Genomic DNA, 21124 nt, shown 5'->3' with positions numbered 1-21124 from the left:
TGAGGATGTAACAAGACAGCATTTCAGTGTCACTATGGGCACTATGAGTTTTTGGTGATGCCCTTCAATCTCACAAATGCTCCAGCAACCTTCCAATCATGTATGAATCAGGTATTTATTCTACAATTGAGGAAACATGTTTTTGAAATATCCCTAGCCAATTTTTTTTTTAAAAACTTTAAAACAAGTTGGATTGCAATAACTTAGATGATTGTACGTTTAAGTTAGAATATAATTCCATGTGCTGAAACAACTCTACCCAGAATGCGCCGTGGATGGCGAGCATTGGTCAGAGGATCTTTAAAACAGTTGCTTATGCAGAAAACTCTAACCAGCATGGCACCGAGATGGCGAGCATTGGTCAGAGGATCCCCTATTCTAAAACTGGAATGGGAACTCTACGCCAAGTATGTGCTACCCACTCCAAACGGACAGGGGCGACCATATGACGGAGTGAAAACTATAATGCTTGTTTGATTAGTAATGCAGAAACTGAAAACACTCAACACCCGGAATGTGCTTTCCGACCCAAGAAGGGAGAGTAGCTACCATAGGGTGGAGGATAAACTGTTACAACAACTTTAATTGAAATTGAGAATTACAACCAGAATTGAGCAAGAAATCAAGACTGCCAGTACTACTGTCAGTTTTACAAAATGCGTATTCCTCTGCTAATATCTTGTGAAATTTTTAAAGGATCAGCATTACATTATGAAGAACCATTCTGATTGTAGATAGAAATTCCAAGCCCAAATGCTTCAAGGATCAAAATACTGGATTCCAGGTTCCTGTTACAAATCTGCACATTCAATGAATAAAACAGTAGTCTATGGGACTACTTCACATGCTCATATTCTTCACGTGTGACCTCCAATTGACCAGAAATCAAATGCAATCAACCTTAACAATGGAGATGCCTAAGACATGTCAAAGAAACAAGACCCAAACCCATGCATTAAATCTGTACGAATTCCAATGCACCCCAAATGGTACGGCCCAGCTGAATAGTACGATTTGCTCTTAAAAAAACAATGCAAGCTCCAAAAATTCCACAAACTTGGAAAATGCAACGCCTAGGTCTAGCAAAGACAATGGGTTGATACCCAGAACAATATTTTTGGTATTTTATGATTTATGAATGAAAACATGGATTCGCTATGTCCTGAATGCAGTAAACTGAAAACACTAATATGCCTAAGAACTAACAATGCAATACTCTGAGGGCAATAAGCTAAACAAATGCAACACATAAAGAGATTAAATCACCACTAGTTGTTGTCTTTCAAACAAGAAGCGATGCCTGTGCTAGAAGGCCTTCATTCCTTGAAGCAAATCCTAGAGCCAGACGGCAGCCAGACAAAATTCTGCAAAAAAGATCCCTCCATGACGCACAAGACTCCAATATATAGATTCCTTGGACTCCACGAAACCCTAAATGCAACTTCACCTCAAACCCTAATCTCACCTTCAACATAGCGTCCCATCTTTCCTAGCGCAAAAGTCAAGGTATATAATAAAGTCTTCACCTTGGTAAGTCACGCCTTGGTTTTGACTTTGGCTTAGGACAAAAAAATATTAAATATACTCCATGAAGGCGCCACCCTTAGAAACCCCCTTTTAAGTTGTCATTAAGTCATTTGACTAGGCCAAGGGGTAAAATAACATTATAATTATAATGTTATTTAAAATTGAAATTACTTGACTTCTCAACCTTGCATTCTGGAGCTCGAATCTGTCTATGCCCTTTTGAGTCGACTGAACAAGAAAAGGAGATTGCCTGATGCCACCTGGATACTGCCAAAAATAGAACTTACTAAAAATAGTAAATTCTAAGAATTGCCTCGAAAGCAGAGATGAATATACCGTTGCGAAGCTCTCTGAGCAACCAGAAAGAAGCTGCCAAGGAAACCACCCAATATGAACAAAGTCCTCCTCAAAAATAGGAAACCCTAATTATTCCTTCCGACTGGCCTCCGAGTTTCCAAACAAAAGACCAACAGTCGCAGAGAAAATCAGGTCCAAGAAGGGGACATTACAGTTTTGGTCTTCTTTGATGACATCCTAGTTTATAGCAAGACTTGGGAAGATCATTTAAAACACTTGGATGTGGTGTTGAGTATATTAGAGGGGCAATGCTACGCCAAAGCATCTAAGTGTGAGTTTGGGTTGCAAAAGATATTCTATTTGGGATTCAAAATCAGTGAACATGGAGTAAGTATAGATGAGGAGAATATCAAGGCCATTCAAGACTGGCCTAGGCCAAGTAATCTAACGCAACTGAGAGGATTTGTTGGGTTATGCAGCTACTATAGGAGGTTTGTAAGTGGATTTTCACAACTTGTTGCCCCCTTAACAAATCAAACGAAGAAAGGAGCATTTGCATGGTCTCCATCAGCTCAACAAGCCTTTGACAAGCTCAAAGAGGTAATGAGTCCGTGCCCTATTTTGGCAATACCAGATTTTTCACTTCCTTTTGTTTTGGAATGTGATGCCTCCAATGAGAGGATAGGAGCTGTTTTGATGCAAAGTAAACATCCAATGGCATATGAGAGTAGTAAGCTCAAAGAGGCAGAGCGGAAACTCTCAATTTATGATAAAGAGATGCTAGCCATAATGCATGATTTGACAAAGTTTAGACAATATTTAGTTTGTAACAAATTCTTGGTTAAGACTGATCATAATAATCTAAAACACTTTCTTAATCAAAGGGAACTAAATGATAGATAGAAAAGGGTGAGTAAAATTCAAGCCTATGACTTTGACATTGAATTTGTGATGGGTAAAAATAAAGTGGTAGCTGATGCTTTGTCTAGAAAAGTCCATTTCCAACATTTCTACTAATTGGAGGTCATTAATTACAGCTGATTATGTCAAAAATTCATTTGCTAATGATAGTTTGGAGGGCAAGGTGCAAGATGACAGGTTTAAAACAGTGGATGAGTTGATTCTTTATAAAGGACGGGTATACATCACTCCGGAATCTAAAATGAAGGAAAGGATTCTAAGAGCTTGCCATGACACCCCACTTGCTGACCATCTAGGTTTCTACAAGACATACAAACAAGGGAACGTTTCTCATAGAAAGGATTGAAGAAAGATGTGATGCAACATGTAAGGGAGTGCAAGGAATGTCAACAAAACAAGGAGCATGTGTTCCTGGCAAGGTTATTACAACCTTTGCCTATCTCAAATAAAAAATGGGAGAGTATTTCGATGGAATTCATCACTGGATTATCAAAGGCTCAAGGTAAGGACTGTTTATATGTGGTCGTAGATATACTCACTAAATATGCCCCTTTTCATGCCATACCATCCGAACGTAGGGCACCTCAAGTGGAAAATCTGTTCTTTAGGGAGATTTTCAGACTTCACAGTTTGCGAAAAATGATTGTGATGATACGGACAGCAGGTTCCTCAGATTGTTTTGGCAGGAATTGTTTTATTTGACAAGGACAGAATTGACACCAAGTACTAGCTACCATCCACAAACTGATGGGCAAATTGAAATTGTGAATAAGTGGATTGAAGGATACTTAAGGAACTATGTTACAGGGCAACAAACAACATGGATTAAATGGTTGCACTTGGGTGAGTATTGCTACAATACATATTACCATATGTCTATTGGTATGACCCCCTTTAAAGGTCTCTATGGGTATGATGCTATGTCATTTATGGATCTAATAAATACTGATATTATAGAGTCCCTCAGAGAGAATTTACGGCGAACCCAAAATCAACACAAGTTGTATGCTGATAGACATTGAACCAAAAGGTCATTTGAGGTGGGGGACATGGTGTTCTTAAGGTTGCAGCCCTACTATCAGTCTTCAATCAAGGGAAGTGGAGCAGAAAATCCGAAACCTCATTTCTATGGACCTTATAAGGTGGTAAGGAGAGTAGGACAAGTTGCTTATGAGCTGGAATTACCACCTAGCAGCAGAATGCACAACACATTCCATGTCTCTTGCCTTAAGAAGGCACTGGGACAGCAGATTGTACCTTCCTCAGAGCTGCCACCACTTGATTATGAGGGAAAACTAATATTGGAACCAGAAATAGTGTTGAATGTGAGGGAGACGAGGCTTAGAAACAAAGTAATCCTAGAGTACTTGGTGAAGTGGAAAGGACTTGCAACTTGGGAGGGGATAGACATTTTCGAGCATCCCAATCTAAAATTGCTTGAGGTCGAGCAATTAGAAGATGGGAGAACTGTGACGATCCCGATTTGAGAAGGCCCATTTGGCCCCGCAGTGTTGCCCAACACCCATCTTATGTGAGTTTCGTTTTAAATAAATTTGGAATTTTTTAAGACAAATGAAATTGTCTAAAATTTCCTTATCGACTTATGCAGACTTGTGATAATCTTTTAATAAATAATTAAATAATTTGTTGGGCCAACCTTGGGACGATGGGTACTCCAACATGGCACAAGCTCTTCTAATAGAGATGCATTGTTTCTTTTTGGTCATGCTTGGAACTGATTGATAAGGTGCGGTGCACTACGAGACTGTGTAACAGTCAGGTTAGTGGGATGGTACCCCGCTGACCCAGTCTTCCATTCTGAGCAGAACTTGACCAGCATTTCCAGATCGAGCTACACTTAGTTGTTGATGGAGCCATTCATTGTGATGTGAATTCGCTTTCCCCTTATGCGCAGTTGATTGAAGAATCGAGCATACAGATAGCAGTTTGATTGTCATAAGGATCGTAGCAGAAAGGAAGAATATTGAAGTGTAGAAGGAGGCAAATTGGTTGGGTCGATTTTGAAGGGGTGTCTGATATCCCTTGTCGTGTCTTTGACAGGCAAGGCTCGGGCCTGGTAACTAGCATAGAGACATTCATCAGACTTGGGTATCTTTGATAATCAAACGAAGAGAATCTAGAAGTGGACGTTGAACATTAATAATTTCCTATTTGAATGTGTTCTGAACAGCAACATGGATATGATCCAGGTAACCTTTTATCTCAGCCTCGGAGTTATCTCTGTCTCCTAGATATGGTTATGATTCCTTCAAACTGAATGTTGAATGAAAATCTGATATGATTTATGTGTAGGAAGTCTGTGTGTATTGCTTGTAAATGGGAAATACATTTGGTGTTATAATAAATTGAAGTTCATTATGCAATAAAATATCTATTCTATAAATTTTCTGTGTATTCCAAGCGTTGTGTAGAAATCAGGTATTTTACATGCTATTTACCTTAAATCAAAGTTGCATGGACACGGATACAGATACAAATACGGATACGGATACGGCCATTTTTTAAGATCCCCAATATGGATACAGTTTGATACGTCATTCATAAAAAACACATACACATATATTTAATACAATTTTCTAAGTTATTCGAGGAGATTTTCATTACTACAAAAGCAATATAGACACATAATTGCTACATAAATAATGATAAGTTTATTTAACATTTTACAATATGCAAAAATAGTAGAGTTGCATTGGAAGATAACCCAAAAAAATGGGTCACTGAAATAGAAAAACATTGCATTTGTCTTTCTCATTTGGTGTAGGTTTTGTTAATAACAATTTTTTTTGAAAAAAATGTATGAATGAAGTTTTTTAAAATTAAATTTAGGAAGATTTACGTCAAATTTTTAAAAAAAATCAAATCACATAGTATCTAGCATGGTCGGAAATCAAGGTTTTTTGGGCACATGTGGGTACAATATTCAACATGTATCCAGGCTGTATCAGATACGTATCCATTTCGGAAACAGGAACGGATACAGGGATATGCGTGCCCAAGGAGGGGCAAAGGAGTTTCCAACTACTCTGCCTTAAATTGATCAGTCCTCTACTTTCACCCATCAATTTAAGGGGTTACATATTCTACACGTCATACACACAAAGCCTCCATAACATTATAGTGTGAGACTGACTAGATATGTGTAGTTTCTAAACACCAAGATTAGATGGCAAGATGGAAACTAGATCTAGTCCTTATTTTGCACCCTCGTGAAGGGTACGGCTACTTCCATTTGGAAGGTGTGAAGGAGACTAGCAAGTCTGTGGTTGGGTGGAAAAGCTCTTGATGAAGCTCTCCCTCTTCCAAACTATGCCAAAGGTTGATACAGAAAGTTCCAGTTGGAAAGCTAAATGAATTGTAAACTCTGAACTTTTATCTCTTCCTTTGAAAATGAAAGTTATCATATTGAATAGCATAATGATATATGTTCCATGTTATTGTTCAATAAAAGATTAACTTCCATTCAAATGATCAGTTAGATTCCTATTATGTTGAAGAGTAGTTAGTTAGTTAGTTAGTTTTCAATTTCAGCTGAAGTAGTTATGTTTTATTTTGAAATGCTCAAAGTTTTATCTTAATATAGATAGTAATCCATTTCCTTTTAAGTTTAGAATTAGTGGCATGTTACAAAAGTCCCTTAAATAAAAGTGTGAATAAAACCTAGATGGGAACCAATTAAATAATGTACCCTATTGACACCGACACCCACCCTTAAGTGCAGTTTAAGGAGGAATAAATGCAAGAATATAAAGATGGGTTCTAGCAACAAAGTCATGTTAGGTATTGTTGTGACCTATTTCACACATCGCCCCATTGCAAATGGGGACCCCCAGTTGCTTGCTTTTTAGGGTTTTCATCTTAGCATTGCAATTTCATAAGCCTTTATTTTTCGAAAGTTTGAGTTAGAGTTTTTCAAGAATCATCCGAGCTAAATAGAGAAATCATGCTCCGAACAGTGTCTGAACACCATCAAAGCACTCAAAAGGCCCGAAGGACGAAAATCGCAATTGCTTAGGGTCAATTTTGACATCTTCCTATTTTTGTGGGATTTTGTTTTTGTTTTTTTTTTGCTTTTTGGCACTTTAGGACCAATCTGGGACGCAACTTTTTGGCCTGCTTTTTTTCTTTTGTCATCTTTTTTGAAATCATGCTCTAAACAATGTCTGGACACCATCAAAGCACTCAAAAGGCCCGAAGGACGAACATCGCAATTGCTTAGAGTCAATTCTGACACCTTCCTATTTTTGTGGGATTCTGTTTTTTTGTTTTTTTGAAAGTTGACCTAGGATTGGGTCCCTCACATCATGACAACAGCGTTCACACCTTCAGAATAAAAAATTTGTGTCTCCAAGTGTAAAAAAGCAAGGGAAAATCTCTAGGCAAAGTTTTGTTTCAGATGTTCTAGATAAACGTGAGGTGTGGAGCGAGAAAGTTCATCTAAGTGTTCATGGCAAAAATGGAAGTGACCTATGGCAAGTAAAGTCCGACCTAGAATGGGGGGAGGTGGCATGGCTAATGGTATGCAAAGACCGCCAAGGAAAGAATAAGGGGGGGATGGCAGACCATGTGCCAAGTCTGCCATGAAATGGCACAACAAGGCTGAAGTCCACCATGAAGTGACAACACAAGCATAAAGCCCGCCTACCTCTTGGCATGGCAATCACCAACTCCACCCAAGGTAAGAAACAAATATGGCACAAGAAAGTTGAAGTCCGCCTTGCCATTGACTAGAATTTCCAACATGAAGTCAAGACCGCCAAGGTAGGGAATGGCTAAAGGTTGGCAAAGTCCACCCAAGAAGAATGCAAACTTGGCTTACAAGCTGCAACGTCCACCCTAGCATATGGCATAAAGATGCTAAAGTCCGCCCAAAGAAGAATGCAAACTTGTCTTAGGAGCCATGAAGTCCGCCATGCATAGTGGCAAGCAAACCACAAAGTCCGTCCTGGCAATGTCCAAACTAAGACAAAATCCGCCAAAGAAAGAATAGGGGGAAGATGGCAAAGGATGTGCAAAGTCCAGCCACCTTTTGGCATGCTAATGATGAAGTCCACCCAACCAATAAGTGAGAATGGCATGCAAGTCTTAAAGTCCACCATGCGAAGTTAGCAAAATGGCTAGACGAAGATGAAGTCCACCAAGGAAGGAGGCAAGAGGAGATGGCAAAACAATGGCCAAGTCCGCCCTAGAGTGTCCAAGCCAAGATGAAGTCCACCTAGGCACTTGGAAAAGCGTCCAAACAAAGGCCAACTCCGCCATACATATATCCAAGAGATATTAAAGTCCGCCAAGGCTAGAGTGGACAATGTCCAAGGTGTTATGAAGTCCGCCTAGGATGAATGTGAAGGTGGTTAGCCCAAGGTGAAGTCCGCCAAAGTGAAAAGCAATGTTCAAATGAAGTTCGTCATGCCATCAATGGCAAATGGCTTGGAATAGAAGTTCACCTACAACAAATTGGCATAATGACGTGCCAAGTTCTACCAAAGCATGAGAAATACATAAAATTCGCCATGGATAAAGGTTTGGAAAAGTTAGAGAAATATTCAAAAATCCAACACTTAGAAAAAATTCTCAACACAATTTTGAACTCAAGAAGGATCTAGAAGATTCTACGCCAACTCGCTCAAAGGGAAGATTAAGTTTCCATTTTGGAAGAAATAAAACAAGTCCAAGTTCGACGAATCTAAAGAAAAACATGAAGTTGCTAAAATCATCGAACTTTTCAACTCTATATTAAGTTTAACTTGTCACTTTCAATTCATTCTCACCAAAGTTCGATTGTGAAAAGGTTTTGGCTCTCTCAAGGTTGCGAAAGATAGATTTTTGAGGAAGAATTTTTTAAGACAAAGTAAATTTTATAAGTGGAGGACAGATAATAAAGTTAAATTTCTGAGTTGAAGGACATAATTTCCAGAGAATAAAGCGCTTTTTTCTGAGTTAAAGACAGAATTTTCAGAATTGAAGACAGATTTTCAATCACAAGTGCGATTTCGAAGGTTCAAAATCTGAGTTTGATTGAATTCTTTTATCCTTCTTTGGTCTTATTCACTTATTCTCATGAAATTTACTAAGTATTTAGCCAAATTCTTCCATTTTCAGTCTGATTTTCCACAAAAATTTACCTTTTTGACAAGCTGAAAGTGAAAATTTCGAGCAAAAGGTCCAAAAATCAGAGTTAGAATCTTCAATTTTCTTGAAAGTAATGTCAGATTTTTCATGTTTATTGCAGGTTGATGACAACCAAAGGGGGACCTTCAAGAAAAGCTCAAATGAAGTTCGCCAATAAGGGATTGTAGCCTGAGTCAAAGATCAATTCCAAGTGGAAAAATGTCACAGACACCAACCTTGGGCACATGGATTTCAAAGATTTCAAAAGGAGAATGTATGGGCAAGATGGACTCTTGCCAACACCTATTGCTCGTCAGATGATGAGAAATGGCATTGTCCAAGCGGCTAGATTTCCACCAGCTATGGAATGTGCTGAGCTTATGGTTGAATGTGCCATACACTACAATCCCCAAGAGAGAGAAATTGTTGCACCAAATGGACGAGTATTGGCTCACCTTGGAGAGTTAGCCATCCAAGAAGCATTTGGGATACCAAATTACAACCGGACTTCCTATAAAACAAAAGAAAGAAGGAGAATTTATGAAGACCAATTGAACTCTCCACGACAAATATCAATTAGTCGTGGCTAGAGAAGCCAAGGCCCAACCTCAAGAAAGCGCCAAAAAAATTGCTTCACACAGACTTCAAAGAAGAATATGGTGATATCATTTTACTGCTAAATAGTGTAATGGGCAGCCCTCAGGGTGCGCCATTTGAAACATGGATGCATTATTTTATCGACGAGATCACATCTGGAGTCAAAATGTTCAATTGGTCCAGAATAATCAGCGACAACCTGAATGAGCAGCTGAAGAATTTGGAAAGGACGAAGTCCTTTTACATGAGCTCCTACATTGTCTATCTACTGGCAAGAAACTACAGATACACCAGATTGATTTGCAAAGGCATAGTAGGCAATGGTGAAAATGAATTCAAGTCCTATGACCGCTATCCGCAATTGCAGCTTACCGAGAAGGCCCACTTCAAGCGGGCAAATGATGTGTTCTTGATGTATATCACCAGAACATTGCAAGGAGGAACCCGTTAGAGGCTTACTCAAGAAGTCAAGAGCCTGATAAGCAAGTATGGATCCCAGTTTATCCAGTTTTCAAGATTCACATACATAAGAGTCCACGGATTTACCGGATGTCCTTATCGACTTCCAATCTATCCCACTAATAGAATGATCTTGCTAGAAGTTCTGAGGCAATCAGAAAAATATCAAGGCTTCCCAAGAGCAAAGCAGAAAGCAGCCATTTCCTTTCCATTTTTCATTGGCAATATGTTGGAGTCTTGCCCAACAACACAAGCAACTGAGGGTGCCAGATTGGAAATGGAGTGGTATCCATTCACTTTTTACCGATCCAGGGCTGATTTCGATCCATACAACCATATTGGATCAATAAATGGAGAAAAGTACAAGCATGGAGTTAACCTGAAGATTTTTGGGCAAATGTTGTGGATGAGTTTGATATCACGAAAAGACTATGGTCTAGATTGCCAGTAAGCTTGATCAAAACAAACAAGCTCTTTCGTAAGCCTGATCAGTTGGAGGATGATGGAGAATAAACTCAGCCGCGCTTTGATGAAAATTGGCCTCTTTCTCCTGTGAAATGGTCAGAACCAGAACTAGCAGATCTAACCACCTTGATGCGGCCAGTTGTCAAGTATTCGTAGTGGTGGCTTGACCAGCAAGTCCAAGTGTTGAAGCGAAGAGGTGTGACTCTCACTTACAACTTAATGGGCACCATGGAATCATACTCTTCCAATAAAGAAGCATCTCAAAAAATGCTAGGCCAATCGAAAGCATCAATTCAAGGAAAAGGAAGGAAGCAGTTGATTACCCTTCAAGGTCAAAGAGGAAGGAAGTCGTGAATGAAGAACTTGCTCAAAAGAAGCAGAGATCAGAGCCATCCCATTCTGCTACATCTAGGAATTTGGACAGCCTAATAATTATTGAGGACCAGCCACTTGCTGAAATAAAAATTCCTTCTCCAACCCATGAGGGAAATATTGGTTTAGTCCAGTGAGAAGATGAAGAACCTCCATCTCCTACAAGCACGGAGATACTTGAATCAGAAAATGAAATGGATATTTTAAGCGATGAATTTCAAGAGGGAATGATTTCCGTTCTTCGAGGAGGTCAGGATATTCCGTGTCAAGAAAGTAATCAGGAAGAAGAAGGTATTGAGCAGCCTACGATTCTTGATTGATTGAAGGAAAGATTGAAGATAAAAGTACCTATGGAAGTAGTCCAGGAAGAAAATGACACGAACGATTACTTGGCCAGATTAGGGAAGGTTGCTACAAAGAAACCTGCCGGGAAATTTTCCACAATCCAGAAAGATGGGACAAGTTGTCGTACAGTTCAGATTTATGTACCAAAAGCGGACAAGTCAAAAGAAGATATTACTCATCAGGAGTATGAAATTACCACTTTCGACTTGGGACCAACTACAAAGGGTCAAGACGTGGAAAACTTAGACAATTCAGTCACTTCTATGAAGGAAAGACTGGACAAAGAGGTAGGAAAGAAGAGAGAATACAAGAAGGAAATTGAGTGCCTGAAGGAATACATTCAGCACTTGACCAAGCCACTTAACCAAGGCAATGCAAAAGCTCCTCCACTTTTGAATTCCTCGCAAGAAGCAATTGAAAATTTTGAAGAAGAAAAAGTGACGGCAAGAGAGACTAAAGAATGGATGGCAAGCAAAAGAGAAGAAGCACCCACATTCGTGGACAGATTGATGCTAACATACGAGCAAACCTCCTCTTTACTTTCAACCCATGGCATTGGGCATTGGTTGCATGAAGCAAAGTCTTGAAGAGGGTGAAGGCTGATAGTATTAAGGTCGAAGAGCAGATTAAAGAAATACAAAGCAAAATTTTCCTTGTAACTATTGATTTACTTGAAAAGGAGACCATCTGAGAAAATGATATGCGGCTCAAGAATCTCAAACTCAAAACTCAAGAAATTTTCTTCACCATCACTACACCAATCCTGAAGCAAAATATGACCAAGGCATCGGATTTCTTGTCCATCCGGGATGCCTTCCAACAGCAGGAGATGGAATGGGAGATTGCATTTGCCACTTGTGCAGACGACTTGGACAGATGGGAATACAAGATCAATACACTGCCACATGTCACCATGGAAGAGGTCGGCCCGATCGTGTCCAAGTTCATTGAACACACTGCCACTCGCGAGGATAAGGATGTGCCTTCCTAGGAGATAACTCTTCACGCCACTTGTCTAGCATGCATTTGTCCCTGGTGTTATTTTGGGAAACTCTATCTAGGGTTGTTATGTCTTAATCTCAACTGTTGATCGTAGATCGATCTCGGCCTTTCATTTGTTTCCTCAAACTCTATATCAACTCTCATTCTCTCATTTTGTTGTGTGGAGAGATTTGTGAAATTGTTGATTAGAACTATCTTGATAATATAAGTTCATTCGCAGTTTGCTTTGAAATCTTATTGTTATCGCGTGGTTGCATGGTTCCATATTTTCTTCAACATAGAATAGTTTTGCTTAAAGTAAATTTGATTTCAAAGTTGTTAAATGAATGAAGGATTTGATAGTATAGGTTGGTGAAACTACTGCTCATACTTTCTTTGAATAGATGATTTTTATTCAATGTGTAAAGTTAGTCTAAGCTTGTATCATCGATGCTTAACTTTTACTTTGGGTGAATATTATTCGTTGGATGGTATCATCCGTAGTCTGAAAATCTCAAACACAACCAAAGAAGATTGCACTTACTTTGTCTAGTTGTCCTTAGTGTGGTGAAGCAGAGTCTTGTTGATTGGTTTCACCTAAACTATATCGTCTCCTGAGTTCTTAGGAGTAGCATAGAACTTTTAAACCCTTATCCTTTTATCCTTTTTTAAAGTTCAAAGTTGAAAATCCAAAAAAAAAAAGAGAAAAGAGAGCAGTTATTGTTAAATTTGTCTAAATCCTAGCTTGTGATCAGTATTAGTTGAGCATAAGTCCCCCTTGTATTTCAGCATACATAACCAAGGAAGCTATCCAACATAAAGTCACCCGTTCACACATATAAACCTTGGAGTCGCCGTGTGGTCTTTCTTTGCAATCTTGGCATACGTAGTGATTTTGTTCAAGAGAGGGTAGAGTGTCCTTGACATTTTATTCTAATGTTCACGGAATGATAAAACGTACACCAACAGGAACCCATGTAGAAAAAAGATCTCTAACAAACGAAGTGAAGGAGAAAAACCTATAGAAAAACACCCCTTTCCAAAAGCGAAAAATATGAAACAAACATGTACAAGTGATAAAATAAAGAATCAATATGACCCCGCAAGACCTACATCTATCACAAAAATACAATCAATAACCCCCACATAGAAGAGAAAGAGTGAGACTTAGATCCCCCCTATAAAGAAGTAGCTCCTATGCCATGGTGAATGCAAGAAGATGAATGTTGAAAAGTGTCCAAGATCAGCAAACAACACTTCTCTCCTTGAGAGGAAACAAATCCAATGGTGTATACAAAACAAACTCCAACTCCAAGAACAGAGATGAGGGAAGAAGTCTTACAATAGGTGCCTCTAATAACTACTCAAGTGTCCACATTTTGGAATCAAAGGATGTAACAATGCAATAAAGTTAAACCAATCCAAAAACATATGAAGATTCATGAAGAACAATCTCCAAACACAAAGATGATGTGATAAAAGGTGTGTTGTAATTATCATCAAAGAAAAAATATCCTCAAGTGTGTCCTCCAAATATGCAAGATGAGACTCACAAAGCAAATCTACAATACTTGTCAAGTACTCATCCCACAAAGTTGAATCAGAAAGACTAGAATGATTCTAATGAACCAAATTATTAGAAGATGAAACAACACTGAACTTTTAAGAAGTGGGAATGAGGGGTCTTAATCAATGATTCAGGATTCAATGCAAGTGAAGGATTGACAATTGTCTCTACCAAAGGAGAAGGAAAATATAAAGAAACCTCATCATCATCATCATCATCTAAACATGCAAGGCTTTCCAAAGAAAAAAATTCCTTATTAGTATCAAAGTCATATGGTATATTGTCTAAATCATCAAGAGGTACATGACAATCTAAAACAGAATCATCTGGGAATGGCAAGTCTTAGGATCTCCATATATCTTCCAAAATTTGGAAAGCACAAGCACACTCGATGTGTGCAATGGCACTTCAAGTGTTGTCATCAACATGTAGACCAATCAATCCTCTGACATGATCATTTTTCACATTCTAAACAAATTTTCTATGAAAAGTACCTAGTTGAGGAACAAGACCATATATATTTGACAAAAGATGAAGCCAACATAGATACTTAAATATACCATCTCTCCATTGTTGATACTTTCTCCTTTGCCAAATGATTACATATAGATGAAATGAAAAACCCATAATGAAACAAGATAGATCTCAAAAATTACATAGATATGGAACCCTCAACTAACATTAGAATCTCCCCAATATGATCAATACTGAAAATGAAGTACCACCCAAGAAAAATCAGCCACCAATTTCAATATTTTTTTCCAGAAATGAATTAAAGGACAAAATCTCACCAAACTAAAATTTTGAAATCTAATACAATCTAGAAAATTTACATGGATAGAAATGTATTGCTTAGATATACCTTTCCAATTCCTAAAAAACTCCAAAAGCGAATATCATGGGCGCAAGATATGGCTCAGTGAAGATTACAAACAAATTTAGGCTTCAAACTCAAATATCAAGAACCTACAACAAAGCCTAGAAAAAATACCTAGACCACTTTGAAGTGCTTGGAACCAACTTTCTAGCGCTTATAAAAGTGAAAAAGCAAATACCTTGGTGAAAAGTTATGCCTTGGCAAAAAAATCACTCCTTAAGGATGAATTGAAGAGGGCCCCTCCCTTTCTACAAACAACACTACTCACCTAGGCAACACTCATGGCAAATTGGTTGAGCTGCCCATGGCAAACAAAGGTAAAGGGCAGACACCAAATTGGTGAAGATTTGGCATTCTTCCATTGTGACATTGGGCAACTTAAGCTTCGGCCCTAGACATGATCAAGAGTTCCTGTCCTAGTGACCAAGGGCTACCAAAAAAACGACACAAAATTTATTTATTTTAAATTTTGATACTAACTATACCTCTAAATTCTAATGACCAACCCTAGATATGATGCAAACAAGGGCAATACCTGATGCAGAGGATGATATGCAAACTAACAATGACAATAGATGTACAAACCATACAATACAGATTTCGTACAATACATTTTTTTTCTACATTTTTTTCAAACCTTCCAAAAATGGCCAAAGTTTTTCCACTCCAAACCCTAGTGTTTTATATGAAAATATAGATCTTGGGGTATTTTGGACTCATGGTGAGGTCCATTTACACAAAAAATGCACCAAGCAAAAGTTCTTTCCAAAATCACTATCAGAATTGAAAAGGGGCTTATAGATCTAAAGCTCTAATATCATATAAGAGATACATGATGAACCCAAGCAGCCATGATCACTTGCAAAACCAAATCAGCCTTCCGCAAGAGAATAGCAAGGAATGAATGCTAGATTATACAATGGAATAAGATAAAATAGATCCATAGAGATACATAATGTACAAGAGAAGCCTTGCTTATATAGGCAAATTGAAAGATAGGAGTCATAGGTCAATGTAGGATTATGACAAGTATCACAATCATATGACATGAGACACAAAAAGTAAATAACCTAAAAGTGCCCTAAGTAAACTTAATTGAGTGTGAATAGGATATAGGTCAGAACCAATTAAGTAATGTACCCCATTAACACCAACACTTTGCATGTTTCTAGAATGAATATGAACACACCCAACAGCATTGGGAGATCTAAAGACTCAAAAATACCAAAATCCCAACCTTAAAGAGATTGGGGTCTAAGCCAATATTCATTACATTTGAGAATAACTAGCTTAGAGCTATCACATCAAAACAAAATTCCAATTTTAGGGCCATCTCCATTGTAGATCTAATAAGCTCTATATTGGTTGCCAAAATGTGCAATAAATATCTTTTTCCAATTGTCTAATTAACGAGAGTGATAACTAAAATCTTAAATGGCTTTTAAGTTTTAAGATTTCATCATAAGAATAAGAGCAGAACAAATAACAATATCTAACTTAAAGAACTCAAAATTCCATCTTTAAATTGCTTTGTATTCATGATAATATCAACATACTTGGATAGGATTTTCCAAGAGATGGAGAGGGATCAACCTGCCTGGAGAAGCAGTAAACACTCTGTAAAGTGAAAACCATACCATCCCATGGGATTAGAACTAATAGAAGAAACATCGGCATCATTGGTCTTCTATCCATCCATTCGGTATGTATTTCCACTCACAAGTCTAAAATCCAATAAATGCAACTCTAACCCTGAAGTATCACCAGTGATGTAATCTCCATATACTTCCTCCATATCTTTTTAAAATAAGACATCCATCAATCCTAACTTTGGACATGTTAAACTGGCACTGAATAATAAATTGTTTTGCATTTGATTTATTTTGTTTACAGGGAGGTGGGGGTTGGGATTATGACTTAAATGTCATTGACATTTCAAATAGTAAATGCAATATTGATCAAACCGGATCTTCTAGGAGGCAATTACTTTCATTTTTTATTTTTTTTATGTAGACTAATTCAAATCATATAATTGATTTGTGATTCAAACTGAGAATCTTGACCACAAAAGAAAGGGTGTAGAGACCAAGCTAAATTCCTCTTGCATGGATTCCACACCAAAGGAATTATCTTGTACCCATTCCTGGATAGATCAAGATTAAGGATCTTCATGATAATATAATCTCCTAAACTATAAATCTGACTACCAATAACATGAATAAATTTGAAGCCATTTCCTACAATGGCATATGAATCTCAGTTGGATGAATTCAGGAATGCCCATTTACAACACTCCATTGAATTAAAGCACAAATATGTTTGTATATGAGGCCTTCTCTACATGAAGTGAGACCTGCACCTTAGAGCCTTAAAAACCATCAACAAAAAGATAACATTACAAATTTAGGGTTTGAGACATACAAATAAATTGAAGGCTATCAAATCACCTCTAAGCAATGCCAATAGCGAATCACATATTCTACCTAATTTACCCAATGCTGTGGTGTGATTCTAAACGCTGATGTGCACCTTTTTCTTTTTTAATATTAAAAATCCATTTAAATGGACTGCCAAAATCAAATGTTGTTGGTTTCTAAATTTCCATAAAATACATTGGGAAAATGTTTAGTGTTGGCATTGTGTTGTCATTGATGTCAACCAGTATAGAAGGACAACCGGTATGGGAGCATTGTTGACATGCCGTCATTGATGTCAACAAAGTGTTGCAGGTCACCGGTAAAGAAGAAGAATGTCATTCAAAGGAATGACCATTGGAGTCACAGTTGAGTCACCAGTACACAAGTTAGTGTTTGACTTGTGTGGAAGATATGGACAAGAGACCGGTATGATATAACAACAAGTACATGATGACATTTGTGAGTGGGCATGATATTGAGCTGTTGTTTGTGATGAAGAGGCAGAATGTTACCTAACTCACATCAACACAAGAGGAGAAGTATGTACAGGTCACCAATATGCTGTGTGGATGCAGGACTCCCACCGGATGAAAATGCAGTCACCATGTGAAGAGATGACTGACAGTGAGTGCGCCCCAAACTGGATCACATGTGCCTGTTTGAAGGTATGCTGCACAAATAGGGAAGCCACATGAGTGCATTGCAGGATGCAGATGACAAGGACTCACTCACATCGGTAAGTGGAGCTTATCTCCTATTATGCAAAGTATGCATCTTAGTTCTGTGAGATAAGGAAGAAGAGATAAAGGCAGGTGTTTGAAGGCTCACACCGGATCTAACCGATAAATCAAAGGGATGTCTCAAGTGTATGAAATCAGAGATATGCACTGGACGGACATAGAAGGCATGTTATGCCACCAGGACAGAAAAGGAAGAGTGAAGAATTGATGAGTTTGTCAACTTGACAAACCAGTTGAGATAGTGTTCAGTCTGATGATGAAGAAGGCAAAGTGGAGCAGCTGCAGAGAGAGTATGCAACTGGTATGCAGATACCTTAGATGGAATCAGTTGAAGGTTGATGACATGGTGTCATCAGGATGGCCACCGGTGAGCATGAGAACCAGTAAGGAAGCAAAGAGGCTAAGTGATGTGCTCCTACCTAATGAATGAGCATGCTATGGATAGACATGTTTGGCGAACAGTTAAGGTATTCTACCGGCAAATCAGCAATGTGCAGACATAAAGGGTAACCGGTAAAGTGTGAGATACTGGCAGGGAATGTGAATCGGTAGATGAACCCGGTTGAGTGTTTGGTCGATGATCTTGTCCGAACCGACACAAGGATCTTTGCTGAAGTGGATACCGACAAAGGATGCCATGTGCGTGGTCAACTGGAAATTTATGCAAGCTTAACTTCAATTGTTATGTGTCCATTGATATGCATCAACTGGGGTGGTGTCAATGTTCAATGGTGATGATTTGAAAATCTATACGGATACCTTAGATGATTGCACTACGGTCATGTCAAAATTTGTTCGACTTGATGGTGAGACCCTGCCTAGTTTGATTCCACTGAATTTGTTCATCATTTCCTACATTCCTAGGCTTAGAATAGATTTCCTAAACCCTATTCCTTTTTCCCCCTTTTTAGTAAGTTTTGTTAAAATTGAGTCTAGAACTACGTTGCCATATCCTAAGTTATCAGCAAATCCATTCCGCATATTCAATATCAATGAAGTTAATTCGAACATTTGTGTAAGACCCCAAGTGAAAACAGCAATTCACATCGACCATTGAGTTACCCACTCGTCAAGACCTGACATGTAGAAACTTTGGAATCATTTTAGTTGATCTTACCCTTAGCATCTGAGGTGATTTTGTTCAAGAGAGGGTAAAGTGCTTTGGTATTTTATTCTGAATGTTATGTGCCTAAAACACACATCAACAAGTCCGCACTGCATTAATGTATCCAACCTATGAAGAATGTGTTCGATCAGCCAAGAAAGAATACGATCTGCCAAGTAGTGTATTCGCTCTCCCAAGGAATGATTTCGCTGATGATAATTTAATTCAATCTGAGATATATGAAAGTTGATCTGCTATGGAAGTTGATCTGTTGTGGATGATGAACGAACTTGCTGATGATAAACACGGACTATATATAGGAAATCTTCCACACGATTGGAGTATCTTCAAAATTCACCAAATGAAAGAGGTAGCATCCCTCAAAGGCAACGTGATCCTTCATCAAGGGGTGGCAGACAATATCAATGAGGAGACGTGTCTAACCATGGGCGACGGGTGTGTGTCTTAACCGATGCTTAGTTAAGGACTTAAAACAAAACCGCTTCATAATGTTTATTACCCGCTTTCTCGAGAGTATACACGGGTTCATGATTGTCTAAGGCCGATAGGCCAATTAGACAATCATGTTTGCTATGTCGGCCAAGGGAAGGATCCGACCATAGCTATAACTTCAACATGTTTTTGTTGAATTAACACAAACACATGGGTTCAGAAAAGAAAGTAATAATATCAAAAGCAGTTGGCACCTAATTGTACCATCGATTCTAACCAGATAACCAACCATGTGAGAGGATGTGCCCATCTGGAAAACCAAGCTATCTCACTTAATTAACACATTTTTTTAAAATTGTAGTCATATTGTAACACGTCGATTCTAACCAGATAACCTTGTGATGTTTGGTCTCTAAAGTACAGGAGTTAGTCTGATGGCACAAAACTGTGAAGAATGTACAATGTATAAGATTTGTGAAAAAGAATGTAATAAGTTTTTATATATAAAGATGGTCCAATCCCTACCAATCACTCCATGTGAAAATACCTCTCGCATTGCTTTTACAGCATCACAGTAGTTGCTATCCATTGAATACGAACTTAATAATTCTGTTGATGAAATTGTCATAAAAATAACCTCATGAACAAGGAAAACAAAATAATAAAAAAATTTACAACACCAAATAAAGTTAAAATTTATTTCACACTTCAAAGTATCTTTGGTGAATAAACAAATAGTTATCTAACATTAGGTGTTACAATTATATCATATATGAAAACAAGCTTGGATAAATAACAGAACTAACAATAGAATTGTTTTAGAATGCAATTGAACACAACAGAAATGCCCTGGGAGCATACAAATTCCCAATAAAAATAAAACCTCACTGAAACCATGTCAAGTTACCTCGAGAATCTGCACAAATTGTGCCGTGCTGTCAACGCTGCTGAAGAGAAATGATGCGCAGAGTTTGCAGGAAAAAAATCACAAGACCCTACCAATGCAGAATTTTTTGTAAAATGATACGAACCAAAAGCATTTCCCTACAGCTGCTGATTCAATCTATCCAAAATAAACGAGAGTATGAGAGCTACTAGAATTTTTTTAGCTCGAGACAAGACTTCTGCAATCATTTAAACGAAAATACTGGTTGCGATTTAAAATTTGTTTTCAGGCGTGAGGCCAGGAATGTTTTGAACCGAAGTTGTTTTCCCGGGCGAGCGACAGCTTTCCGCGTGAAAGCTGCTAGAAAACATAGCCTATGGGTTAATTAGGAAGCAAGTAATTTTATCTGTTGGTTTGGATTTAGTGTAAGGATTATAATGTATGATTGTGGTTGGAATTTTTTAAGGGGAAGAGTATAGCAGTAGATATGGCTAACTAAGTGGTTAACTTTGCTTATCTAGAATTATTAACTGTTTATAATTAAGGTTTCTGGGTAGTAATGATGCATGCTGTGGGATCAGTTATGCGCGTAAGGGTCAAAGAGTATAGCAGTAGATATGGCTAACTAAGTGGTTAACTTTGCTTATCTAGAATTATTAACTGTTTATAATTAAGGTTTCTGGGTAGTAATGATGCATGCTGTGGGATCAGTTATGCGCGTAAGGGTCAAAAAGTATACATTTCAAAGTGTTGCCCAATACTTAACTACATATGTTCCAATAACCGTCAACACAAAAACCTATCCGTTGCACTAATAGACAAATGTCTTAGTAGTGATGCACAAATGATAGCTTGGGTTGACAAAAACCTATCCGTGCTATTGGTACTATGTCCACTATGCATACTCTTCAAATTATTAATCTATTATTTTGACCAATCAAAAGTGATTTTGACTTTTATAAAGTTAATATTTAAATTTTAAAACC

General features: G+C 38.0%; 1 protein-coding gene across 2 annotated transcripts in view; it reads right to left on the bottom strand.

Moving 5' to 3' along the window:
- Window positions 1–20669, bottom strand: part of LOC131038750 (dephospho-CoA kinase) — an 88769-nt gene extending 68100 nt beyond the window's left edge. The window contains exon 1 of one of the 2 annotated variants that reach the window (XM_057971288.2): window positions 20160–20669. The gene's annotated coding sequence lies outside the window, so the exon portion shown is untranslated. The remainder of the gene's footprint in view (window positions 1–20159) is intronic. The other variant, XM_057971285.2, reaches the window with a different exon arrangement.
- Window positions 20670–21124: the final 455 nt, after the last annotated feature.

The sequence above is a fragment of the Cryptomeria japonica genome, chromosome 3, assembly GCF_030272615.1.
Source record: "Cryptomeria japonica chromosome 3, Sugi_1.0, whole genome shotgun sequence".
Taxonomy (NCBI): Eukaryota; Viridiplantae; Streptophyta; class Pinopsida; order Cupressales; family Cupressaceae; genus Cryptomeria; species Cryptomeria japonica.
Note: the sequence above shows the minus strand (reverse complement) of the source record. Positions and strands in the feature narration are given on the sequence as shown.